Source organism: Pseudorca crassidens, chromosome 9 (assembly GCF_039906515.1).
Source record: "Pseudorca crassidens isolate mPseCra1 chromosome 9, mPseCra1.hap1, whole genome shotgun sequence".
Taxonomy (NCBI): domain Eukaryota; kingdom Metazoa; phylum Chordata; class Mammalia; order Artiodactyla; family Delphinidae; genus Pseudorca; species Pseudorca crassidens.
The window spans coordinates 70312998-70340118 of record NC_090304.1 but is presented as its reverse complement, the minus strand read 5'-3'; the positions used below and the strand labels follow the sequence as shown (position 1 = coordinate 70340118).

General features: G+C 45.8%; 1 pseudogene; it reads right to left on the bottom strand.

Moving 5' to 3' along the window:
- Positions 1-10598: 10598 nt before the first annotated feature.
- LOC137231151 (elongation factor 1-alpha, oocyte form-like) lies at positions 10599-12161 on the bottom strand (annotated as a pseudogene).
- Positions 12162-27121: the final 14960 nt, after the last annotated feature.

Genomic DNA, 27121 nt, shown 5'->3' with positions numbered 1-27121 from the left:
GTCCTTATCAGTGGAAATCTTACTTTCCTCCACCTTTGTTTTCTGGATGGTGTGTCTCTCACAACTTTCCTGTTTTATTTCTTCTTGCAGTTAATTTGTTAAGAATAATCCTTGAGAACTGATGAGGATGATTATAATTTTTGTGACTTTCTGTTTGAATAAAAGAAAAGAAAAAAGAATAATCCTTGAGAAGCTGCTTGGTGCAGAAGAGGCTGTAGAATAAATTACAGACCCTGTGTCCTCAGTGACAGTTAAAATAAACCCAAGAACCTCTACAGCAAGGTCAGTATCTTGGGGGGTGCGGGTAGCGCTTTTCTCTTGGAATCAGCAGAGCCTGGATGGGTCTCTGACGATAATTAGCTGTGTGGTCCTGATCTAGTCATGTAATTGCTCCCATCTGAGTCTCGGCTGCTTCATCCCTGAGACGGGGACATAATAAGGGCTGCTTTGATTTGGGAGGATTCGATGAGATGATTTGTCAGATGGGGCTTCTCAGACTTTAATGTGCATAGGAATCACCTGTGGGAAATGCAGATTAAAATGCAGATTCTAAATCATTAAGTCTGAAGTGGGGCCTGAGAATCTGATTTCTACCAAACTCTCCAATGATGGGACCAAGGTTGAGAACCACCGTCTAAAGAAATGTTGCAACAGCACGTGGCCACAGCCACCCACGAGTGTCTGAACACTGAAGGGAGAGGGAATCAGAGCAGCATTTGTAAAGCTTCCCCAATTCATATTTAAGACCTGCTACAAAGTAGTGTTTAAATGCAACATTTATTTTTTATATTTTCTTATTACAGAAATGATGAGTGGTATTTGTGGACACAAGGCTAACTCACATCCTAACACTTTGGCTGACATTCACACTGATTTACAGTGCCAGGGGCTAAAGGTTTGATAATATCCCAGCATCCTACTGCACAAACAGCTAAATTAAACTCAATACCCAAGACCTGTGTGATTAGAATAATGAACTATTTCAATCTACCTCGAAGACCTGTCAGTGGGGGGGAGTATTGTAGGAGCAGGAAGAAGACAAATTTGGGAAGCAGAAACTATTTCAAAAATAAGTCCTACCAACTGTTTACATATCAGATAAATTGTTGTTTGGGATGGTGAGAAATTTGCTGTTTCAATTTGCCTTAAAGTTTGATGGATTTTTGCCCTAGAGGAAAACTTTCTCTTTTCTCATTTGGAGAAACTGGGCAAAATCTTGTTATAGTCAACACCATATTCCTTTGTATTCCCATGTCCAAATTCTCCATCCCACCCCCAGGCACTGGACAATCTTGGGAAGGGTTGTGGACCAACAATGCTGCCAACCCCAGACTTTGTCATCTTCAGAATGATAAGCTAAGATTGCACAGTGCTTTATGGTTTAGAAAGCAATTTCACTTATATTATCTTATTTGATCCTTATGACTCTCCTTTAAGCCAGATAATATTATCTCCATTATCAGTTTTGGAGAATTTATATGATGTGTCCAGGGTCATACTGAAAGTGGCAGAGCTCGAAGGCAAAACCATCTTTTGACCAGTTATTTATTGCTCTTTCCACAAAAATATATCTGACCTTATCCTAGAAAGGTATCTTTTCAATCCTGGACTCACATTAGAAGCTTTTAAAAAATACTGATGCCCAGGTTCTATCCCAGATCAATTAAATCAGAATCTTTGGGATGGAGACAAAATTCATCTGCATTAAAAAAAAATTCTGAGAGTGATTCTAACATGCCTCCAAAAGTGAGAAATCACTTCTCGGGAAGACGTTGTGGGAACTGCTAGAGGAAATTTTTTTTTTTTTTTTTTTTTTTTTTTTGTCAAAAGGAAGGTATCTGTTTATGTAGGGCTAGATATTGTCGTAGTACTTGGGTCTTTTTTTTTTTTTTTTGCGGTATGTGGACCTCTCACCCCTGTGGCCTCTCCCCTTACGGAGCACAGGCTCCAGGCGCGCAGGCTCAGCGGCCATGGCTCACGGGCCCAGCCGCCCCGCGGCACGTGGGATCCTCCCGGACCGGGGCACGAACCCGTGTCCCCTGTATCAGCAGGCGGACTCTCAACCACTGCGCCACCAGGGAAACATGTACTTGGTTCTTTGTATGTGTGATTTCTGGCACATCTCTCAAGGTCTGGCAGAGTGGGGGAAAGAAACCAAAGTTCCAGCATCCCTATTATGGGTCAGGTGCTGTGTTGGTCATTTAACTGCCCTACACCTCAGTGAGATTGGTATTACTACCTCATTTGACAGAGGAGGGCACTGAGACATACCAAAGTTAAGTAATTCTTTCAAAATCATGCCACTTGTAAGTATCAGGGTTGGGATTTAACCTACATCTGTCAATGCCAAAGCCTAAGTGTGTCCCACCATGTAGCTGGTTCTAAACCCTGGCTGACATTTGCAGCAACATGGATGGACCCAGCGATTATCATACTACGTGAACCAAGTCAGACAAAGAAAGACAAATATCACATGATATCATTTATACGTGGAATCTAAAATACGACACAAATGAACTTATTTATGAAACAGAAACAGACTTATGGACATAGAAAACAGACTTATGGTTTCCAAATGGGAAAGGGGGAGGGAGGAATAAATTAGGAGTTTGAGATTAGCTAAAACAAACTACTGTCTACAAAGTAGATAAGCAACAAGGTCCTACTGTATGGCATAGGGAACTATATTCAATATCCTGTAATAAACCATAAGGGAAAAGAATATGAAACAAACAAACAAACAAAAAACCCCTGCTGAGAGTCTGATTACCTGGACTGGAGTAAGGGCAAGACATTGGTATATTTCAAAAGCCTCCCAGGTGACCCTAATTGGTAGTCAAGGCTGAGAATCACTGCCCCGCACTATTCCGCCTTTGCAAAGTGCTTAGAGTACATTTGTTGAACTTGAAAGATATTGGGGAAGGGCTACGTCAATCCCCATCCCTCCACCCCAAGTTAGGAGGGATAAAGACTTTCATTCCACAGAGAACACTTTTTTTTTTTTGCGGTTCGCTGGCCTCTCACTGTTATGGCCTCTCCCGTTGCGGAGCACAGGCTCTGGACGCGCAGGCTCAGCGGCCATGGCTCACGGGCCCAGCCGCTCCACGTCATGGGGGATCCTCCCGGACCGGGGCACGAACCGGCGCCCCCTGCATCGGCAGGTGGACTCCCAGCCACTGCGCCACCAGGGAAGCCCAGAGAACACTTTTTAGAATAGGAAATAGAATAGGAAATCTAGTCACATTAATTGTCAAGACTTTCTTGAGAATTTGTGCCCAAGGGCCTGGGTACCTCAAGGGTGGCTGGGCAGAGGGAGGTGGCACAGAGGGGGTAGGGGAAAGTGCAGAAAATTGAGCTGGGGGTCACAAAGACAAACTTGGACATCTTTACAGTTTTCCCTGGAGTCAGTCTACTCTAGGAAGCAGCCAAGTCTTGCTAAGCAGATGTGATAATTTAGACCAAACTGTATAGGGAATAGCCCTGTGACTGGGAGATCATTAAGGGGTTTAGGAAACACCTTATTAACTCCCTGAATCCTGGCATGATCTCTGGGAGAATGGATTTGGATATTGAGGGAAATACAGCAGATTTTCCCCTTGGATTGGGTGCTGGCTCCACTAACCTTCAGTGAGCCCCACGTGCACAAGCAACACTGCATGGGTTTCAGTCTCAGGGAAAGTCATTCTCAGGCACTGCCACTGCTTCCAAAAGCCATAGCCAAGTCATCATTGTTATTTAAGATTACAATTAAGTGCTTCAGAATTACCCCTGTGAGGGGTGGGGTGGGAGAGACTTGCATCTCTCCGCTAGTATTCCGACCATGTTAGAAGAAAACACAGTATAAATTTCTACATCAATGTTTGAAATTTGTCCAAAGGCAAAATTCTTTTTATTTATTTTAGTTTTGGTTGCATTGGGTCTTCGTTGCCGGACGCAGGCTTTTTCTAGTTGCGGCGAGCGGGCTTCTCACTGCGGTGGCTTCTCTTGCTGAGGAGCACGGGCTCTAGGCACATGGGCTTCAGTAGTTGTGGCATACGGGCTCAGTAGTTGTGGCTCGCGGGCTCTAGAGTGCAGGCTTAGCAGCTGTGGCGCATGGGCTTAGTTGCTACACGGCATGTGGGATCTTCCCAGACCAGGGATCGAAACTGTGTCTCCTGCATTGGCAGGCGGATTCTTAACCACTGCGCCACCAGGGAAGTCCCCAAAGGCAAAATTCTTAGTCAATTGCCTTCAACTGGTTGCTCTCAACCTTCATTGAACCTGAGACTCCAGCCTTTCAATAACAGACTGAAGGTCACAGCTGAGTGACACCAACCTGGAGAAAGGAAACCTTAAGATCTAGATTAGACTGGGTCCAAATGAATTTGTTTTGGGCCAAAGATTATATGCTGCTTAAGCAGAAGATGAGTTATTGCTTCAGTTAGACATTGTGAGTCTCCTAAGCCAACATTTCAGGAAGGTCCTCTAACCTCTGTTAATGATGTTTGAATTGAATCCAAGAAGTGTTAATTGAAGGAATATTGAACTAGAAGATTCCAAGTGTAGTAAAGCAGAGTCCTCACCATGTGTTCATCAAACATTAATCAAGCTGTTACTATGTGCCCGGTTCTGGCCTAAACATGGGGGTATGAAGATAAGTAAGCTGCTGCCTCCATCCAAGAGGCCCACGATATTTCCTCAGCCTCACCAGAACAGTAGGAGCAGTATTTCCACATCCATCGTACAGATCAAGAGAAAGAGAAGAGAGGCAACTGGCGTGGGCTGTCCACTGTGTTAGCTCTCCACTGCTCCCTCTTCCTGCAGACCCAAGACACACAAGGAAGCAGACTGTAATAAACCCAGCCTATGGGTACCTCCTGACAATGAGAGGGTTTAGCCACAGCACCGTTTGGAGCTCTTGAAGGTAGTGATAATACTTGCCGACTTCTTCTGTGCAGTTCTGCAGTTCACTTTTTTTTTTTAAATTTTTATGGGAGTATAGTTGCTTTACAATATTGTGTTAGTTTCTGCTGTACAGCAAAGTGAATCAACTATATGTATACATATATCCCCTCTCTTTTGGATTTTCTTCCCATTTAGGTCACCACAGAGCATTGAGTAGAGTTCCCTGTGCTATCAGTAGTTATCTCTTAGTTATCTCTTTTATACATAGTATCAATAGTGTTTATATGTCAATTCCAATCTCCCAATTTACACCCCCCCAACTTTCCCCCTTGGTATCCATACGTTTGTTCTCTACGTCTGTGTCTCTCTTTCTGCTTTGTAAATTTTTTCAGATTCCACAGATATGTGTTAATATATGATATTTGTTTTTCTCTTTCTGACTTACTTCGCTTCTTAAGGAGGAAGGGGAAGAGGCTCACTCTGATATAAGGACCCCTTATTTGGTCTCTTAAAACCACAGAGACCTTTTTACGGATCCTAAGCCTTACAGGCACTGGTTGGGTCGTTTCACCTAGATGAGGATAATACATTATAGCAAGAGGAAATCTACCACTTTCCCTTTTTTCCATCATTATAACGTAACTCACTTAACTGGGGCAAGAATGCTGGGTCTTGACCTTCCACTCAACAAGACACAGAGTAGGACTCCATCAGGCCAAAGGGAGGGTAAAGTAGGAAACATTTGGGGCCTGGGCATTAACCAGATCACTAGTTGGGGGTGAGCCAAAGACCCATGAGAGTGGGATATCAGTGGACAGGAACAGACAGAAGTCAGGTGACTCAAAAGTCTAGGCAAGAACCAAGGAGTGAATGGGTGAATTTTCTGGTCAGAAATAGACTAAAAGCGAGAGGGCAGGGGAATCACTAAGAGCCAAGGCACTCCTAGCTGTCAAGGTCAGGGTCAGACTAGGAGTTCTGAGAGGTGAGGAATCTTGGCAGGAGTAAGGTCAACGTTTGGGTGGGTATATGTGCACAGATGGGAGCCAAGAGGTGAGAAAGGAAGGTAGCTGGTTAGGGCAGAGGAAAGTAGAGGCTATAGGTTCTTAGGAAGCTGTTTCTATTCATTAAAGCAGAATTAATCCTTCCGTACATATTCTTAGCCTTATTGTTGGATTTATGTGTGTGTGTATATATATATATATATATATTTATATATATAAATGTTGCTTTCCCAGCAGACTTTGAGGCTTCCAGGGCAGGGGCTGCAAACTGGCTTACATAGGTTTGGCACACAGTAGGTGTTATTGGCTTTACGTGATTCCTAATGCAAGTTTCTTTACTGACCCCCTGAGGTTTCCACGTGGATGCCCAAACATATAGAAGTGACATCTCTACAATTACCCAGGTCCTTTCTGCCACCGTGTCTCTGACACAAGGGTCATACTGGCTTGCAAAACAGTGGCATAATGTTCCATCAAAATATCCTAATGAAGTAATATTTATCGAGAACTGCGGCAGCCTTGGCTTTGTGCTTATGGTGCTAACCTTAGTCAAAGTTATCATCAGTGCAGCTGATTTTGTAAAACCAGCCCCAAAGATGCATCTCTTCTCATCCCACTGGTTATGAGCTGTTCTCTGGTAGCTCCTGGCATTCTGCTCCAGTTCTCTTATTTGAGTTTTTCTTCTGGGCTGTCAATCTTCTAAAGAGACATGACATTTATTCTTCCTAATTCCCCAAACACTGTGATACAGTGAAAGCACTCTTATTGGCCGTTCTGTCTTTATAGTTTTTGTGAAGAAGGGAAAAAAGGGTGGGAGGGTAGAAAAAAGGAAACGATCAGGGGCGCATCAAGGGAGAAAAGCAAAAGAAAAAAATAGAAGGGTGAGGGAAAGTAAGAAAAAAAATAATATAAATTTGTTGACAGTTTGAGTTTTGCCTTATTCAGAAAGCAGTTTAATCCTTCAGTTTCTCTTTCAAGCTAGTCCCCTGTCAGAACTTGAAACAACATCTTTTCTGCCTGGGATACAAGCTGTAGGAAACTGAAAAGACACAAAGACACCTACCTAGATTCTTTTCCTACTTAGGGTGTATGTGTGTGTGTGTGTGTGTGTCTGTCTGTCTCTCTGTCCCTTAGTAGGGCTATGGCAACCACTTCTGAGTTTGAAAACCACAGATGAATTCTCTCTTCTCTTCCCGAAACACAGACTCTGCTTGTAGTTTGTTTTTTCACTGTGATGGCTTAGTGGATAGTACAGAGGACAGTAATTCAGCTATTTATTTTCAGGCCATTGATCAGCCAGGGGGCGAGGGAAGGGAGATATTTAACTTTCTTATTTCTCTGATTGCTTTGGAATTTTGAAGAAAGAAAAAACATTGTCCTTTTTCCTCTCTATCCTCCTGAACTCCCGGGATCCCGTCTTCTCCTTTTTCTGCTTTCTGCCTATGAGTGGCTGGCCTTTGTGTCCCAATTCCATGCCCTGTTCCACTAGGAATTGTGCCTCCCCACAGGACGAAGCCTTCTTTTCTGTTGACTCAAACAGGCACCACCAGGCAGGTCTTTCTAGCATCCTCTTCAGTGAGTCTTTTAGTGATGCTCCTGACAAAAGATGAAATAAAAAGCTGAAACCTCAGGGCCTAGGAAGAAAAGAAGCAAACTTCTCAACAGTGGGATCTATAGCTGTCAGAGCATTAGTGTCTGTGTTTATGACTGTGTGTGTGTGTGTGTGTGTGTGTGTGTGTGTGTTGGGGGAGGATGTGGTGACAGAGAATGAGAAGGAGGCCGAGCTTGGATTTTCCTGAGGCTTATTATTTTCCCCGGTGGTTTAAATTCTGCCTCCCTGCCCCCACCTGGAGTGGCCGTCTAACCTTCCCTACCTGCCCTTCCTAGCTTCCTTCCCTCGCTCCACGATGAAGGTGAGGTAAGGGGAGGCTACAAATACCATGTCACATGGAAAACTCTTCAGTGGATGTTGAGGTGACAGGAGGTGACACAGGGAGAAAGCAGAGGGAGAAGGGAGGGTTGGGATGGGATTACGAGCATAGGTTTCAGACCCAAGCCTAGATCTGAATGCCAAGGTTAGCACACAATAGCCATGTAGTCACTTAGCTTCTCTTGTTGCAGCACTGACGTCTGTAAATGGGAATATAATAGATTACGTATCCAGAGCAGTTAGAACGCTGTATATTTAATAAAAGCTCAATAAATATAGATATCATTAGCATTTACTGCCTGGAGGGCAAAAGCTTTGAAGGAGTGGTTTTTATTTGAAGACCCATGAGCAATGTTTCAAAGGAGTATGACGTACACTAGCCACATGTGCCCTTCACTCTTCTACCACTTCTGTGCGCAAACGAGGGAATAGGCGGATGGGTCGCTTCCCTGTGAGAGGACTTCAGGGAGGTCTAGGGGAGAGGCAGATAAACAATCGTCAAGAATTCCTTTAAAAAAAATCATGCCTTTATCTCACCTTCAACTAGATGACCCTCTAGGTCCTCTAAAACCTAGTTAATCTACAAATAAATGCTGGGAAGGGTGCAGAGAAAAGGGAACCCTCCTACACTGTGGGTGGGAATGTTAATTGGTACAGACACTATGGAGAAGAGTATGGAGGTTCCCTAAAAAACTAAAAATAGGGCTTCCCTGGTGGCGCAGTGGTTGAGAATCTGCCTGCTAATGCAGGGGACACGGGTTCGAGCCCTGGTCTGGGAGGATCCCACATACCGCAGGGCAACTAGGCCCGTGAGCCACAACTACTGAGCCTGCGCGTCTGGAGCCTGTGCTCCGCAACAAGAGAGGCCGCGATAGTGAGAGACGTGTACACCGCGATGAAGAGTGGCCCCCACTTGCCACAACTAGAGAAAGCCCTCGCCCAGAAACGAAGACCCAACACAGCAAAAATTAATAAATTAATTAATAAACTCCTACCCCCAACATCTTCCAAAAAAAAAAACTAAAAATAGAACTACCATATGATCCAGCAATCCCACTCCTGGGCATATAAGCTGGAGAAAACTCTAATTTGAAAATATATGCACCCCTATGTTCATAGCAGCACTATTTACAATAGCCAAGACATGGAAGTAACCTAGTGTCTATCAACAGATGAATGGATAAAGAAGATGTGGTATATTTATACCATGGAATATTACTCAGCCATAAATAGAATATCATGCCATTGGCAGCAACATGGATGGACTGAAGGTTATTACACTAAGTGAAGTAAGTCAGACAGAGAAAGACAAATACCATATGATGTCACTTATATGTGGAATCTCAAAAATGATACAAATGAACTTATTTAAAATACAGAAACAGACTCACAGACATAGAAAACAAATTTATGGTTACCAAAGGGGAAAGGGGGTGGGGGAGGGATAAATTAGGAGTTTGGGATTAACAGATACACACTACTATCTATAAAATAGATAAACAACAAGGGCCTACTGTATAGCACAGGGAACTCCAGTATCTTGTAACAAGCTACAATGGAAAAGAATCTGAAAAAGAATGTGTGTGTGTGTGTGTGTGTGTGTGTGTGTGTGTGTGTGTGTAACTGAATCACTTTGCTGTACACCTGAAACTAACACAGCGTTGTAAATCAACTATACTTTAATAAAAAAAGAAAAATATATCTATATGAAAGTGAGGGTGGGTGAGGGGATGTTAGCACTGAACTAGCCTATTGGTACTGGGATCCTACCCTATGCCATTGTGCATACACTTTATCACATCCCCAAACAGTTCCTCTTCCTCACAGAGAGGACCAGCCAGAGGTGATTAGGTTCGAGGGAAATGGGAAGAGGATGGGAAAGAGCCCTGGGTGGGAGAAGGAGGTAAGACCCTGAATTGTGTTCACCACCCACAGCATAAAACTTTGAAGCCTATGGGCCTTAAATTAGTTGTTCTTCTACCCAGAGTTTCCTCATTAACCTGATGCTTTCCTCCTTGGAAGAAACCAAGACAGCTAGTTTAAGTTTTATGATTACTTTTATTCTGTCAATAGCAGTATCTCATATAGTGGAGGTTGCCGAGGACGCGCTTCATTTCTTGCTGGCCTTCACTGCTGAACTTGGCCGCAGAGGCTGTCTTCTCCTCCACCGCCTTGATGACTCCAGTGGCCACTGTTTGCCTCATGTCCTGCAGAGCAAAACAGCCTGGAGGAGGAAGGAAGAATGGGGTTTCTGTAAAGTGACACTGAAGGAGAAAGGCTCCTCGGCCTCCGTCAGAGGTGCTTCCCTTCCCAGGACTCAGCAGCCACCAGTCCCTGGCTCACCTAGAGGTGGGTACTCAGAGAATGTCTCCACACACATGGCCTGGCTGGGGACCATCTGCACTATGGCTGCGTCAGGACCTTGGGGTTGTCCTCCAGCTTCTTGCCTGAGCGCCGGTCAATCTTTTCCCTCAGTTCAGCAAGCTTGCAGGAGACGTGGGCCATGTGGCAGTCCAGCACCGGCATGGATCTGTCCCGGGTGATTCAAGACTATACCCTGGCGGGGAAGGAGGATGGAATTAGAAGAGATTGGATGGCACCTGTGATCTGGGGCCAACCCTCAACCAACCTGGGGCTTCCGCTGAACTGGGACTAATTTCTAAGAAGCATTTCCATCACCACCAAGCACCAAGGCCCTTGGCTTCCTGGGCACCTACCTGCACCACAAAGCTGCTGGCCTCTATGGGGGGTTCGTTCTTGCTGTCTCTGACCACGTTGCCATGTCAGATGTCCTTCACGGACACATTCTTCACGTTGAAGCCCACTTTGTCACTGGGCAGGGCCTCGGGCAGGGCCTCGTGGTGCATCTCCATAGACTTGACCTCAGTGGTGACGTTGCTGGGGGCAACGGTGACTACCATGCCAGGTTTCAGGAAGCCGGTCTCCACACGGCCCAAGGGCACAGTGTCAATGCCTGTCCAATGGGAAGAAGGGCAGTCAGAAATATTCTAGATCCACCCAGTGAGAACTGGCTTCTGGGGGAGTCCCTTGGTCCTGGGGCTCAAGGACCAAGGCCACCTACAGGACTGGCTGTTTCTTCTGTGTATCAGATAATTTGGAAACGCTGGGGGCTTTACACTTTATCACAGCTCAGAAGTCAGGATCTGAACCCTGGCAAGTCCTGGCAAGTCCAGACCTCATTTTCAATTCCTTCATTCCTCAAGAAGCCCTGTCGCCTCACCTCCAATCTTGTACACGTCTTGCAGAGGCAGCCTCAGGGGCTTGTTGACAGGGCGAGTGGGCAGGAGGATGCAATCCAGAGCTTCCAGCAGTGTCACCTGGGTGGCGTTTCCCTCCTTTCGCTCAACCTTCCAGCCCTTGAACCAGGGCATCTGCGGGAGGATGCAGAACGTAGTGGAGGTGAGCCTGGGGCATTGCTCTCAGCACACCCACCCCAGGGCCAGGACCAGGACCAGGACCCACTCCGCCCGCCCGCAGACCCGGTCCGCACTCACGTTGCTGCTGGGCTCTAGTATGTTGTCGCTGTGCCAGCCCGAGATGGGCACGGAGGCCACGGACACAGGGTTGTAGCCAATCTTCTGATGTAGGCGCTCACTTCCTCCGTGATCTCCGGGAAGCGCGCTGCGCTGTAGGCGGGCTCGGTCGAGTCCATCTTGTTGATGGCCACGATCAGCTGCTTCACGCGCAAGGTGAAGGCCACAAGCGTGCGCTCGCGGGTCTGCCCGTTCTTGGAGATGCCCGCCTCGAACTCGCCCACGCCGCCGGCCACGATAAGCACTGCATAGTCGGCCTGCAGGACACAGACACTACGGGGTCAAGGGCTTAGTTAGGGGAGGGGGCGCCGGCCGGGCTGGGAAGCCTGCTAGAGTTTCGGGCAGTCCCGGGTCCCTTGGGAAAGCTCGGGGACGGGATGCTCCCCAGAAGTTGATAAGTTCGTGGGTCCCTTGGTTCCTATTGTGCACAGAGGTCCCGCCTCCCAGTCAAACTCTCACCTAGTCCCATAAATGAGCTTGTAGTTCCTTCCTCCCAGACGGACCCCAAGTGATCTACTTGTCTAGGTGTCAGAAAACCTGGTCCCTGCCCCAGCCTGAAAGGGGGCCCGTATCTGAGCCTCACAGAGTCTGTCCTCCTCTGGTTCTTTCAGAATTGATGATTGGCATGGATGAGGAAAACCTTCTGAGGCTTATGATACCCTCCTTCCCAGAGTCCCAGAAATAAAGCCTGAGTTTCCTCCCTTCCTCTGCGCCTGCCCCGCCCCCATCCGAAAGGGAGGGCCCTGGGAACAAGGGCTGCTTTACCTGGGAGGTGCCCATGATCATGTTCATGGGGCATCGATGATGGTGATGTAGTACTTGCTGGTTTCAAACTTCCACAGGGAGATGTGGATGGTAATGCCACGCTCTCTCTCTGCCTTCAGTTTGTCCAACACCCGGGCGTACTTGAAGGAGCCCTTACCCATCTGGGGAGGGGTGGGGAGTGAGTAGAGCACATCGATGGCCAGCAGACTGACCTACCCCAGGGAATTCTGTGTCGCCTTAGACCTCATAGCGCACCCTGCTCTCTGCGCTGGACCCACCGAGAAGCAGGACATCCATCCCCCCAACCCCAGCTCCTAGAGGCCAACATCGCACGTGGGTACCTTACCTCGGCTGCCTCCTTCTCAGACTTCTCGATGGTCCTCTTGTGGATCCCCCCACACTCGTAGATGAGATGCCCGGCGGTAGCGGACTTGCCAGAGTCCACGTGGCCGATGACAACGATATTGATACGGGTCTTATCTTTGCCTATGGTGGCGGGTTCCTTCCTTCAGTCACTGCTAGAGGGGAGCACGGGGCGGGTGAGGCCACAGCGTTCCAGGCCTGCCTCTCTCCTCCCCTCCCCTCCACTCTGCTCCTGCCCAGCACCCCGCTCCCCACTTCACAGCCTAGCCCGGAGCCTGGGACATGGTAGTGTCAACTGAAAAGTAAAAGACTTGCCAGGCTCACGCCCTGGCAAGAGTCACGATCCCAGGGCCATAGCTGGTACTTCCAAGCAGTCCTGGCCCATCCATCCTTTCTCCTGTGCAAGACTCCGCAGAACATGTTGGGCATTCCCCACCCCTCCCATCCCTCCACCCCACCGCACTCCCCAGCCCCCGCCCACTTCTTTTACAAGAAACCCTGACACTGTGTAATTTGCAGTTTGTCCCCTGCCCCCTGCAAGTCCCTACCTCCAGAGAAAAAGGAACTAAGTCGATCCAGCAAGAGCTGCAGCAGCTGTGATGATAGTCAACAGCTGTCTTGCCTCCTGCTTTTATAAACCTAGCACTGGACCTTCCAAAGCTGACACCAGAGCTGGAACTGGTTTAGGAAATGCTACTCCCTCCCCCAAACTCAATTTCACAGACTTCTTCTCTGACCGATTGGATATTCGGATGAAGAGATGGTGGGTGACTAATGTTCAAAGAGCCCTATTTACACTAGCCAAGACATGGAAGCAACCTAAATGTCCATCGACAGATGAATGGATAAAAAAGATGTGGTACAATACAATGGAATATTACTCAGCCATAAAAAAGAATGAAAAAGTGCCATTTGCAGCAACATGGATGGACTTAGAGATTATCACACTAAGTGAAGTAAGTCAGACAAAGACAAATATCATATGACATCACTTATATGTGGAATCAAAAAAATGATACAAATGAACTTATTTGCAATACAGAAACAGACTCACAGACATAGAAAGCAAGCTTATGGTTACCAGAGGGGAAGGGTGGGGGAGGGATAACTTAGGAGTTTGGGAATAACAGATACACACTACTACCTATAAAATAGATGAACAACAAGGTTGGTATGGCACAGGGAACCATATTCAATATCTTGTAATGACCTATAATGGAAAAGAATCTGAAAATAATATGTATAACTGAATCACTTTGCTGTACATCTGGAACTAACACAACATTGTAAATCAACCGTACTTCAATTTTAAAAAAGCCTGTTTAAAAAATGTGATGCAAAATCCAAAATGTGTAAGAGGATTTATACATCCCCATCCCAGTCTCTCAGCTCCTCTCCCCAGAGACCACCACCGCAACCATTTTCTTATATATTCACATGTATTCTAAATGTTTTGGCCTCCAAAACCCCATTTCAGAATATCCCCTTGTCCTTTAAGACTGCATTAAAAACTAACTTTACATATGCTCTTTTATACTTTTTTTTTTTTTTTTTTTTTGCGGTACGCGGGCCTCTCACTGTTGTGGCCTCTCCCGTTGCGGAGCACAGGCTCCGGACGCGCAGGCTCAGTGGCCATGGCTCACGGGCCCATCTGCTCCGCGGCATGTGGGATCTTCCCGGACCGGGGCACGAACCCGCGTCCCCTGCATCGGCAGGCGGACTCTCAACCACTGCACCACCAGGGAAGCCCTCTTTTATACTTTTGGGGGGAGAACTTCCAGGGCTGTCATATCCAATGTGAAAACCTGGAGCTGCAAGCCAGGGGTGGGGGGTGGGGTGAAGCAGCAGAGCGTCCCCCGCCCCTCCCCCTCATGCCCTCCCCCTCCCCTCACCCTCACCCTTCCCCTCCCCTCCCCCCCGACCCCGCCCCTCCCCCGACCCCGCTCCCCACCCCCCCCGCCCCCCCCCACCATGCGCTAGAATGGCCTTGCTCACTTGCTCTCCCTTAGGGGACATTTGCTTTCCACGTCAGATCCCCGCCCTCCCTGTAGCGCAGACCACAGTGAAACAAGATAATGCTGAATTACACTAATACAGTGTGATTACCAGAAGAGAGAGAAGAGCATACACGCTCAGGAGTTAATGACAGAGAAACGGACAGAATGTTTCCTTCTGTTTAAGAGCCTGGAGAAAAGGCCTGTAAGGCCAGGAGGAAACGCTCAACTAGAAAGTAAAAGGGTACCAGGGGACAGTGGGTCACCCACATTGGTGACCACAAAACTGAAAAAGTAAGTGCTTTTTCCTCTTCTGTTGCTCCCAAACTATCTACTGATCTTATATTCTTGCCAAAAGCAACTTCATTCCTTCTGCGTTCCACGTGACATTGTCCTGGTCCGATAGTACAGCCTTTGTTGTCGACTGTTGATTTTGCAGAGAAGCCCTCACAGGGCTGCCCAGCCCCAGTTTTTATGGTGTGGTCTGATTTCACTGATTTTATAAGGTCAACTCATTACAGGCAAGTTGGGGTGCCCCAGAACAGACAAGTAGGCTGCTAAGCCATTCACTTAAAATGACAGTAATAAAAATTTTAATAAAGTATCAATATTTGCACCATGGTTTATGATCGCTTTTAATAAGCAATTCTGCGGTGATCTTCAAATGATTTTCTTTAATAGATGACCTCCCTGTTGTCAGATCTGATCTTGACTCAATGTGATTACGCTACCCCATCACATGTGTGCTGGAGTTAAAAAGCCTCTTGGCTGAGTTCCACAACTGAACTCAAGAATCAGACTCCTGGGACTTCCTTGGTGGTGCAGTGGTTAAGAATCCACCTGCCAATGCAGGGGACACGAGTTCGAGCCCTGGCCCAGGAAGATCCCACATGCCGCGAAGCAACTAAGCCTGTGTGCCACAACTACTGAGCCTGCACTCTCGAGCCCGCGAGCCACAACTACTGAAGCCCACGCGCCTAGAGGCCATGCTCCACAAGAGAAGCCACCACAATGAGAAGCCCATGCTGAGAAACCCATGCACCACAACGAAGAGTAGCCCCCACTCGCTGCAACTAGAGAAAGCCTGCGTGCAGCAATGAAGACCCAACACAGCCAAAAAATAAATAAATTAATTAATTAAAAAAAAGGAATCAGACTCCTTATGGATTTTTATAAGTGGTGGTCACTTCTCTGCATGAGTTGGGATGGAAGTTGTGGGTGATTTAAATTGTAGAATTAAAACCCACTTAAGTAAATGACTAATTTAGGTCCTCCAAAATCTATTTCCAGGCCAGAATTACCTAGATTCTGGACAACTGGACAACTGGACAACTACTGAGTAGTTACTCAGTATACTTTCAACTTTATATTCTGCTCTTTAGACATTAACTTATTAAGCCACAAAAAGTTCTTAAAAACGGGTTGTGTTAAGTAATCAAAAGGCTTTATTCACTCTTCAAGACTCAGTTTCTTCATCTCTAAGATGGGGGTGATAATAACTTATTTCTCAGAGTTATATACAAGGCACGTGTATATGTATCTGTATCTTATTTAAAGAAGATCTTGTATACTAAGTGCCTAGCATAGTGGTGTCTGATGTGTTAGCTATTATTATAATTGCCAAACAGCAGCCCCCTCTAAGATTTTCCCAGAGTTCCTCAGTCTGATGTGTAAAAACAGTAGGCTCGGTTTGGTGCTTCCCTATTTTGACGTATCTTTGGCACACTTTACAGGAACCTGCAGATCATGCAGGCAGCATTTACTCAGATTGCGTCTACCATTAAATGATGTTCCCCATGGAGTTCCTTTGTGGAAGTTCCTTTTTTTTTTTAGTTCTTCTTTACTTATCAATACTCATTGACATGAATCTTTTACAGAAAGGGCTTAGATGGGGAATGGAATGTTCTGTTTACTAGAAGATGAACTTAAAATTAACTCTGAAGCCTCTTTTGTCCAGATCTTGTTGAAAATATTTCCAAATGAACAAATTCCTTTTTCTGCCCTCAGTTCCATGAACATACAAAGTTCATCTTTCTGTGATGATAGGAACTCTTGGGGTGCCTGGGTTGTCACTCTGAATGCTGGCTTTTATCATGCAGGCCTGAAAAGGTAGAAGCTGAAAAGCAAGTGCTGGTCACCTTTGCCCTGTGCCAAAGTTGGTACCAAGAGTAACTTTTCACTGGGTTTACGAGAACTGTGTCTTATACGGTTTTATATTGTAGACACTTGATAAATGTTTGTTAAATAAATGATAATTGCATCTTTGTTCCCTCAGATCCTCAGTCCCTCCCGCCACCTCTCTTTTCCATCTTTCCACAAAATATTTAAGGTAGCTTATGAGGACTCCTAAAACATAAAGAATGGAGGCAACATCACTTAAGGATAAATCAGTCTCAGCCACTTCTTCCCTTTCCTCTTGCTGCGGCCTAGTTTGTGCTGGGGTGGACCCGGTTCTGCTGCCACTGCCGACTGGACCAGGAATTGGGGAGTGGGGTGGGCAAAGTATTGCCTGGACAGAGCTAATCAGACTCTCTCCTGGGAGAGAGACTATTCTCAGCGTCAGTGTGATGGTATTTTCTTCCAGACACCCTCCCTTCTTGGTTTAGTTAGTTTGAGTAGATTCTGTTTCATCTATTTAATGAATGAATGAATGCATTTATTTGTATATAAAACAAATTTTTTAGTGGTTTCTGTTCTTAACAACAACAACAAATCCCTGACTAAAGCTGACCCACAGCTTGGCTGCAAGCTTTCTACAGGATGTTCAAAGTCAGGAAACGTAGAGCAAGCTTATTTTTAGACAATAGATCAGTTACTTTTTCAAATCATATGCTTCCCCTCCGGACATCTTTGCAAGTAAAGTACCTCTAAATTTTAAGCAGTGGGTCTAATGGTTAATCTGAAAAACGTACAATAAATATAAAACGGAGTGGCAAAAATAAAAGTTTCAAAACACAGGGAAGATAATGTATTTGTTCTTTTTTTCGGATTAACAATCTGAAATTCCGTGGTGCATTTATTTTGGACACATCCATATTAGTCAGCATATTAGTCAGTTAGTTAAAAGTAACTCACACGCTGTTTAAAAATAAGTTTAACCTACATTCCCAGACTTTTCAGACATCCTGTGGCACCCAATGCGAACACAAAAACTTCACCACTATATAGTTGAGAGTGTCACGATATAAAACAGAATGTAACCGCGCAAGTAGTGATAATCTACTCTAAGGCAGATTTATCCTAGATTTTATCCTAAATATAAAATCTGGATTTATCCTAAATATCCTCATAAAAATCTCACCGTTTAACAGAGTGAACAACACCCTCAGCTGCATCTTTACAACAGCGGAACGCAAATTTTATGGTATCGTTTCTTGTAATATCTTCCAATACTGGCAGATGGTGTTACCTCCAAGTGCAATTCAGGAAAAACGCACTTTGAGGGCAGAGGAGACAGTGGGCACCAATCACCCTTTTTGGCCTTGCTTCAGCCCAGCTTGCCATCTTTTGTTCAATTCGTTTCAAGACATATGTATTGAATACCTATTATGTATACTGTGTAAATTGGAAAAACCTACAATTTTCCCTTCTCCTGTGAGTCCTCGTTACTTTCACACAGCTGACACTTCTGGTCACCAAATGTATGGGGTTTCCACCTCAACAAGTAATTCTCTGTAGGACACCAGCAGGGTGTTCTATACAATTTAACTCAATATTTAACCCTATCCCTCTGGAGATGGTGTCAGATCCCACAGGCTGAGGGCTCAGTCCCACAAGAATGTTCCCATCCTCCTTCAGATGCCTAACACAAATAGCAGGTCCCCACGTTATCCACAACTTCTGTCTTGGCTACTAATTGGAGGTTCCCACGCCCCCCTCCTCAGGTTCAATTACTTTGCTAGAGCATCTCAGAACTAAGGGAAACACATTTACCAGTTTATTAAAGGATATGATAAAGGATACAGTTGAACAGCTAGATGAAGAGGTACAAAGGGTAAGGTCTGGGAGGGTCCTGAGCACAGGAGTTTCTGTCCCCATGAAGCTGGGGTGTGTCAGCCTCCTGGTATGGATGTGTTCACCAGCCTGGAAGCTCTCTGCATCCTATGCAATTGGGATTTCAATGAAACTTCCCCACGTAGATACGATCTATTATTGACTCCATTTCCAGCCCCTCTACCCTCCTTGGAGAAAGAGGAAGGGGCTAAAAATTCCAAGCTTCTAATTATGACTTGACCTTTCTAGTGCCCAGTGCCCAGCCAGGAGTCACCTCATTAGAACAAAACATAGTCCAAGTGCTCTGCTCTTATCACTTAGGAATTTACATGGGATTTAGGAGCCCTATGTCAGGACAGGGTCAAACACCAAATGTTAGAACAAAAGATGCTCCTAGGGTTCTTATCACTTAGGAAATTACAAGGTTTCAGGAGTCCTGGGTCAGGAGCCAGGGAAGAGACACCAATATATATTTTTATTATCTCAGGCTGTGCTAATTGCTAGGGATGCGTATGTTAATAAGGTAGAGTCACTGCCCGCATGGAGTTTACCATCTGGCAGCGATTAGAGACTGATTGCAACTGTGACAAATAAAACGCACCTCTTAGGTGCCAGGCCTTCTCCTGGACACTTTGCATCCATTATCTCTATTAAGTAGATCTTGTTATGCCCAGTTTAGGGTACTGCTGCTTAGGGAATTTGGGACATTCAGATTTGGGATTTGAATTCAAGTTTGCATGATTTGATAGTCTAGAATCTTACGCTATCCAACATGGCAGCCACTAGTCAGTCATGTGTGGGTATTTAAATTTAAAGCAATATATATTAGATGAAATTTAAACATTTAGTTCCTCAGTCACACTGGCCACATCTCAAGTGCTCAATAACCACATGTGGCTAGTGGCCACTGTATGGGACGGTGCAGATATAGGACATCTCCACTAGAACTCACAGAAAGTTCCCTTGGACAGCACTGGTCTAGACTCTTAAAAGTCTAGATGCAAGCTCAACTTCAAGATCCTATGCCCAGAACAGATTTCCAAACCCCAGGAGTCACTATAAGCAGCATTGTTTCTTTTCCCTGAGCCATCAGTAGAGAAGCTTCTGAATAGGAACTTACCCTGGCACACTTTTCCAATGTTGCTGTCTTGGACATGACCTTGATTTGGAGGTGGATCAGAGGTTCTGTTTGTAATGGGAAATGTGCACAATTTAATGAGATAATAAATCATACCCTTCAATGTGAAGCCTGGAACATAGTAGGCACTTGATAAATGCTAATATGATATTAAAGAGTGTGGAACGTGGAGTCACAATACTGGATTTGAGGCCCAGTTGATCACTTTCCAACCGTGTGGCCTGTACAAATCAATCAGTTTCTCTGAACCCTAATTTCCTTAATTATAACATGGAGATAATATCTGACCTTGGAGACTGTGAAGACCATGAGCTATCAGATATGAAAACACTCTGGTAAGTAAAGACTTTGTAAAGTAAGGTATTATTTTTGCCCTCCTTTGTGCCCTGAAAAAAATGATTAAAATAATAAATTCCTAATCACAGCTTGTTTACCTGTGCTTTGCCTCTTTTTCCTGAAAATGGAGGACAGAAAAGATATGGTTTATTGAGGGCCAGAATTACATGAGACTACTCAGGCTTTACTGCAGTAGAAAGAGGAAAGAAAGAATAGGGCAACAGCATGAGCCAGCATAAATCTTCACTAATTCCCTGATGGTCAGGGTTGCAGGCATTGCCCACGTGTCTGTGGAGCAGATGCTCTCCTGTGTCTTGCATTAGTGAGTCCAGGTAAGCCTCAGACAAGGGCTCCAAGTGGACCCTATTGACCACCTGTGACTGCCCAAGCGTTCATGCACAAGTCCTGGGGAGCAACGTGCCTCCGGGGCCTCTGTCCTCTCCCAAACAGAGCTGCGTCCTGAGGATGTCCAGGTGGCAGACTGCCAGACATGCAGGAGAAACAATCTACCTTAAATCCAGCTCTTTCCATCTTTCCATTCAGGGACTGAGGGTACCGAGGAAGTTTTAGCCCCCTTTTGAAAAGGCTTGTTAGGGCAATTCCTTTTTCTCCCATATCTGCAACCCATACATATAACCCCAAAGTCAAGATCCTCGCTGAAGGTCCCTGAGTCACCGAGATCATCATTTCCATGCTGCCCATGCTTCATCACCACTTCCCAGCTCTCACTTTGTTCTCTGCCTGCCCGCCAGGGCACAGGGCTCCCAGTAGGAAGTTGCCCCTTTGTGGGGCATCAGTGGAGGGGTACAAGTGGGTAGTGCACACACCCCCTTTACTGTCCAAACCCTTTGCTTCCCACAACATCATCACCCAAGAGTCAATGAATGGGTGTGTCAGACTTTACCAAACAGCTAGCTTAACTAGAGGGAATGATAATAAATGGGGGTGAGGGTGGGGTGAGGGGAAAGGGTCTTAAAGAAAAACCAAATGGCTGTCCTCAAAGTCAATGGTAAAGCATGTGCAGAATTCACCCTTCAGAGGGGAACCCTGGGCTGGGGGGACACACCCCAATTCCCAGCCAGGATCTCCATCCTCAGGTAGAGCATTCTTCTTCAAAGCTCAGAGCGTACAGAACCATCACCCTTTAATGGAAATCCTGCTGCCCACCCTTAGGAGTATTAAATAACAAAAATTCAACTGAGTAAATTTGAAGATTGAATTGGTTTTATTCGACGATTGATGAATCAGGCAACATTCCATCTAGCAATAAAAAAGGAGCTCCAATGAGTTGTAGAAAAGGGAGGTGGAGAGGGGCAGAAAAGGGAAACTGTTAGCCAAAAAGGCATTGTTTTAGGCAGGCTCGACCTCCTAAGGGGAACGGAAGGGACGTGTTGGGTGCTAACCAGGTAATTCCAGGTGGAATGGTTAAAGGTTACAATCTGGGGGGAGGTTGTAGCTGTAGTTAGGTTGGGTATTATGTTTTGGTTTGCTGACTTGGGACCTTAACACAAGTGACTTCATTTTGGGCCTGTTGTTTCTTTCTTTCTTTCTTTTTTTTTTTTTTTGCGGTATGCAGGCCTCTCACTGTTGTGGCCTCTCCCGTTGCGGAGCACAGGCTCCGGACGCGCAGGCTCAGCGGCCATGGCTCACAGGCCCAGCCGCTCCGCGGCACGTGGGATCTTCCCGGACCGGGGCACAAACCCGTGTCTCACTGCATTGGCAGGCGGACTCTCAACCACTGCGCCACCAGGGAAGCCCCTGTTGTTTCTTTTTAACAGGAGTTTTTCTGGCCCTAAGCGCTGGGAACACAGAAATCGCATCAGTACATTTCACAAAGTCTCTGAGTTGTACCAACGAGTCTCAAATGTAACAGAATAGTTTAGGATCGGCTTTAACTTGTCCTCTTCAAAGTCTCTTAGCTGAGGAGAGGTGCACATGGGCCTCTTCAGCTTTCTGGGTGATCCTAGATATAACTGTTAGGGCACTTGGACACACTGGCACACTAACAACACACACACATGCGCGCACGATACAATCTAAATCCATATTGAGGAAACGAAACATATTTCTAATCCGCAACAGGATCCACTGAAGTACTCTGGCCCATCGGTGAAATAAAATTATTTTGAAGGCAGGACTAGAAAATTTTTCAACATAAAATTCTCTCTCTGCTTGTTTGGGGTACTCCTCCTCTTTGGTGTGCACCGTGCATCTGATTTATACCTAACCAGACCTCCTTAGAAAACACAGGAATGCCTGCTCAACTGAAAAGAGCAACTTTCTCCTGGTGCAAGAAAGGTAACTCCTTAGGAGATAACACTCCTTTCTCAATCCTGTAAGGGGTCACGATGGCCCACTACCCACCTTGTACATGCAGATCTGGACTATATAAACTGTCAGTATGTTACTTTGATGTATAATCCTTTGTCTCGAAAATGTATATGACTGTTTTGACCTCTAATGGGTGAAACGGTCCTCAGAACTTTCTGAAAGACTGTCTCCCAGGTTATAATCCTCAGGTTGGCTCAATTAAGTTCTCTGTTTCTTTCTTAGATTGACTGTTAATTGATTTTTCGTTGGCACCGTAATAGAAGTAGAACATTACATTATTATGCAGAGTTTTGTCCATCTCTGTACGTTCCTTTTGCCATGCCTTCTTGGTGTAGGGAAAACTGTCCCATTTTGACCATCCACTACTTGGCTACTCAAAAATATCTTGTCAGGGCTTGAAAATTAAAGTTGTTTGTTCAGTTTTTACTTTTGGGGATGCGTTAGTTGGCTAGGGTGGCTATAACAAAGTACCACAGGCAGGGTGACTTAAACAACGGAAATTTATTTTCTCACAATCTGGACTCCGGAAGTCTGAAATCAAGGTGTCAGCAGGATTGGTTTCCTCTGAGGTATGTTTCCTTGACTTGTAGATTGCTGTCTTCTTCTGGGTATTCACATTGTCTTCCCTCTCTGTGTACATGTAAGCAGCTCTTTGCAACCCCATGCTCTACTCATCTCCAGCCCTAGCACACCTTTCAAATCTTTTAATCACACAATACTTTGCCTAACTTGTCGGTTCTTTCTGTAGATCAAAGAAGTAGAAATGAAGAATAAGTAATCAACAGATAACCAGATCTCTTCCCTAGCTTCCCCTTCAGTAATCTGGTGAACAAACTGTATGACCAAACTGTGAACAAGATAACATCTAGAGGAAGATCACGAGGAATCGACCAGCCTGCACACTGTGGGGGATGTCACCGACTCTGACTCCCTATCTCAATGATTAACTGAGATCACTTCGCTGTTTCCCTTCAAAAGCTTTCATGACCAAGTAGAATCTTCGGAGGTGGTTTTTGGGGGATGCTGAGTCCACCGTCTCCCCAGATAGCCGGCATTCTGATTAAAGGCACTTTCCCTTTCTACCATTTGTGAGTATTGATTCTGTAAGCGGTGAGCATCGGGGCCTGATTCGATAACATACCCATATCCTAATCTCTTCTTACAAGGACACCAGCCAGCCATATTGGATCGTGGCCCACTCAAATGACCACGTTGTTACTGAATTTGCTCTTTAAAGACCCCCATCTCCAAATACCGTTGCATTCTGAGGTTACTGGGGGTTAGGTTTTCAACATATGAATTCTGGGCAGGGAGTGGGTGGTAGGGGTAGAGACACAATTCTGCTCATAACAGGGGATGAGATTCAATTCTCGGGCTGGGTGTGTTTCAGCATGTTCTGAAATCTTTGTATTCTGAAGGAAGGCAGCAGGAGGTGCTGTCATCCCCCAGTCCTAGAGACCCCCAGGGGCACAGATGGGTTGCAAAGGAGGTGGGATTTCTCCGGTGTCTACACAAACAGCGAATTCACTCTACACAGCGCTGCAGGTCTACCCCTTGTTGTTACAGCAGCATACCACTGCATGCCTATTCTCAGAGGATGCGGGAAGATTCACCATGACCTCTAACATCAATTTAAACTCGGATAATGAGTTTTCCTCTCTCTCCTTTTTTTTTTCTGAAACAATGCTCTGCATACTATGACTCCTTAATAAAAAGTCTTGAACAGAAGCTATTGTGATAAGGCTTTGGAATCAAAAGGACCTGCCCCATGCAGAAGCTCCACCCCTCACTGTGTTCTCAGGGGCCATTCACTCAGCTCATTCCAGAACCAATTACTAAGCACAGACCATACCCCAGGCATGGTGCTAAGTCTGAGAGCCACAGAGATAAATAAGATCAAATTCCTCCCTCCAGGGGTCTAGTAGAGGCTGAGGGAAAGTAAACAAATGATTAGCACACAGCATATAATAAGGGTCATAAGAGCAGGCTGCAGTGGGAGTTCAGAGCCCTGGGGAGGGGGGTCAGGAGGGGAGGCCAGGGAAAGGTTCTCAGAGGCAATGACTGAGTGATCCCAAAGGAGCAAGAGAAGGTAACCAGATGGTGAGGGAGAGGAGCGTTCCAGTTGGAGGTGTGGTAACCATTCATAACATGGGGACAGGACCACCTAACTCAGAGAGCTCTTGTCAGAATGGATGGTGAAGAGTCGTATGTATAAGGTGTCCAGCCCAGTCCGTGATAGGTGCTGACCAAAGGTAGTTCAGGGGGCCCATTCTGCCCTTTGAACTCTTGTATTCTCTCCCCTCGTTTCTTCTTTGTGGCAAGGCCGATCTGGGACTTAGCAAGATCTCCCCAAGATCCATGTGAATTTAGGGTCTGGCGAAAATCATCCTTTCTCTGCTATGTCAAAATCACCCATAGTTTATGCATCTTAATTCCAGAAGTTGCAAGGGGATTCAGCCACCTTCTCGATGGAAAATAAGGGAGTCCAGGAATGCACAAAAAGAAGCACAGTGGAATGGTTTGAGAGTGCCGGTGCATGCCCCGAATTCTCCTCTGCGAGATCATTTCTATCACGGTAAATAGACTCTGTAATTAAAAATCACTAATGTTTCATGACAGCCTGCAACTGGATTTGGGGCACAAAGGCAAAGGTTGGGGGTGCGCTGATATGGGATGGGGACACCAAACACACAGATACTGTGCTGGGAAATGGTGTCATTCACTACAGGGCCATTCACTAACAAAAATTCTTCTCATTTATATACAGAAATAATGAGGCAAAGGAGCAGCTTTTAAAAAATAAAAAAGACAGAGAAGATAAGCAAAAAAACGAGGGATCATTTAGAAAGCCACAGTAACTTACCTGCCTGCTTTCCTTTTCTGGGAAGATTTTTATCTCTGCCTGCATTGTTGTAAATTACTTAGTAAAACTGAAGTCAAAATTGGTTTTCAGTTTCTTCCACCTCTGTTTGACCCCTGTGTAAACAAGAAACCACATGGGTTTCTTCATATTGTTAGCTGTGTAACAGCCCCCAAGAAACCAGGATTTCTGTTTCCAATTGACCGTGACCATGGGCTAACAGATCAGCGATGGCAGGGAATCAAAAGTAGGTTCCTGGTGCTGCCACGGAGGGGAGGGATTCTCCAGGCTTCCTGAGAGCAGGGCACCTGCTGGGTTAAGCAGAGCCTGTCCTTGGTACCCTTGCAAAGTGGCCAGAAGGAAGGGAACCTTGGAAGAAATCTAGTTCCATTCTCACCCTTGTAGGAATGAGATGTTTTCCTCCAGCCTCTGAGAAGGTCTGCATCCTGCGAAAATAAATTAGGCAGAAAATTACTTTTTGACAAACTTGACTGAGGCTGTGAAAGTCGTTCTAAGTTTGAAGAGTGATTGGAACTGAAGGGTTTTTAATTTTTTTTTAATGATTCTTTCTCTCTTCTTTCTTTTTTAAAAAACAGATTGCCCCAGGGGAAAGAATAGAATTCAGGTAGACGGTGAGTCCTTTTCTAGTGTGTCTGATTCTGATGGGGAGTTCTCATCTTCATTTGCATGTCAATACTCAGGGCCCTCTTAGATTTTCTAGGTATACTGGATCAGTCTGTCAAATTTTCTATTATTTCTCATTGCACGTGTATCATGTTTATGGATTAAGCAGCCTTTCCTACTAGTCTTGGGGGAATACGACCATCATATTTAAGCTGTTGTGTCTACAATGACTTGTTATCTATTGCTGGGTAACAAAGCACCCTAAAGCTTAGCATCTTAGCACAACCAAGATTTATTGTTTTCCTCAATTCTGTGGGCTGACTGGGCAGTTCTTCAGTCCCACATGGGTCACGCAGACGACTGCGTTCAGCTGGCGGATGGGCTGGGCTGGAAGGTCCATGAAGGCCTCTCTCTCATGTCTGGGGTCTGGGTGCTGACAGTCAGCTGAGATAGCTCTGCTTTCCTCCATGTGGTCTGTCTCTGCACACGGTCTCATCCTCCAGCAGGATAGCTTGGACTTCCTTACAACATGCTGCTGGCTTCCAAGAGCATGAAATCAGAGTGCCAGACCCCTTGAGCGCTTAAGAGAAAGGCCCAGAACTGGGTACAGTGTCATTTCCACCATATTCTGTTGGTCAAAGCAAGTGACAAAGCCAGCTCCGATTCAAGGGAAAGGAAAACTGATTCTACTCCTTCGTGGGAGAAGCAGCAAGGACAATTAGGGGAAGAGTTATTTGTAGCCGTCTTTGGAGACATCTACCGCAATGGTAAAATGCGTCCTAAACTGATGCTTAAAAACATATTCTGGGGCTTCCCTGGTGGCGCAGTGGTTGAGAGTCCGCCTGCCGATGCAAGGGACACAGGTTCGTGCCCCGGTCCGGGAAGATCCCACATGCCGCGGAGCGGCTAGGCCCGTGAGCCATGGCCACTGAGCCTGTGCGTCCGGAGTCTGTGCTCCGCAACGGGAGAGGCCACAACGGTGAGAGGCCTGCGTACCGCAAAAAAACCCCCCAAAAAACCCCATATTCTGGGAAATTGGGGATTGTCAGTATTGCTGAGGGGGTGCTGGATAGACTGATGGTAATTAATAATGATAAAACTTATAGCTGCTATTCATTAAGCACCTCCTTAATGTATGCTAGGCAGGGTCTTAGGTGCATTATCTCTGTCTTCTAGAAAACAACTCTGAAAGGGTGGTATTATTATATCCGTGTTACATATTAGGAAACTGGGGCTAGAGATTCTATGACACAGGGGTCCCCTGTAGCAAGCTGTGAAAGATGCTGCATGGGGCCTGCTGCCTCTTTGCCATCCTCCCTCCCCCTGTCTCTCCAGAATGCCCCACCTT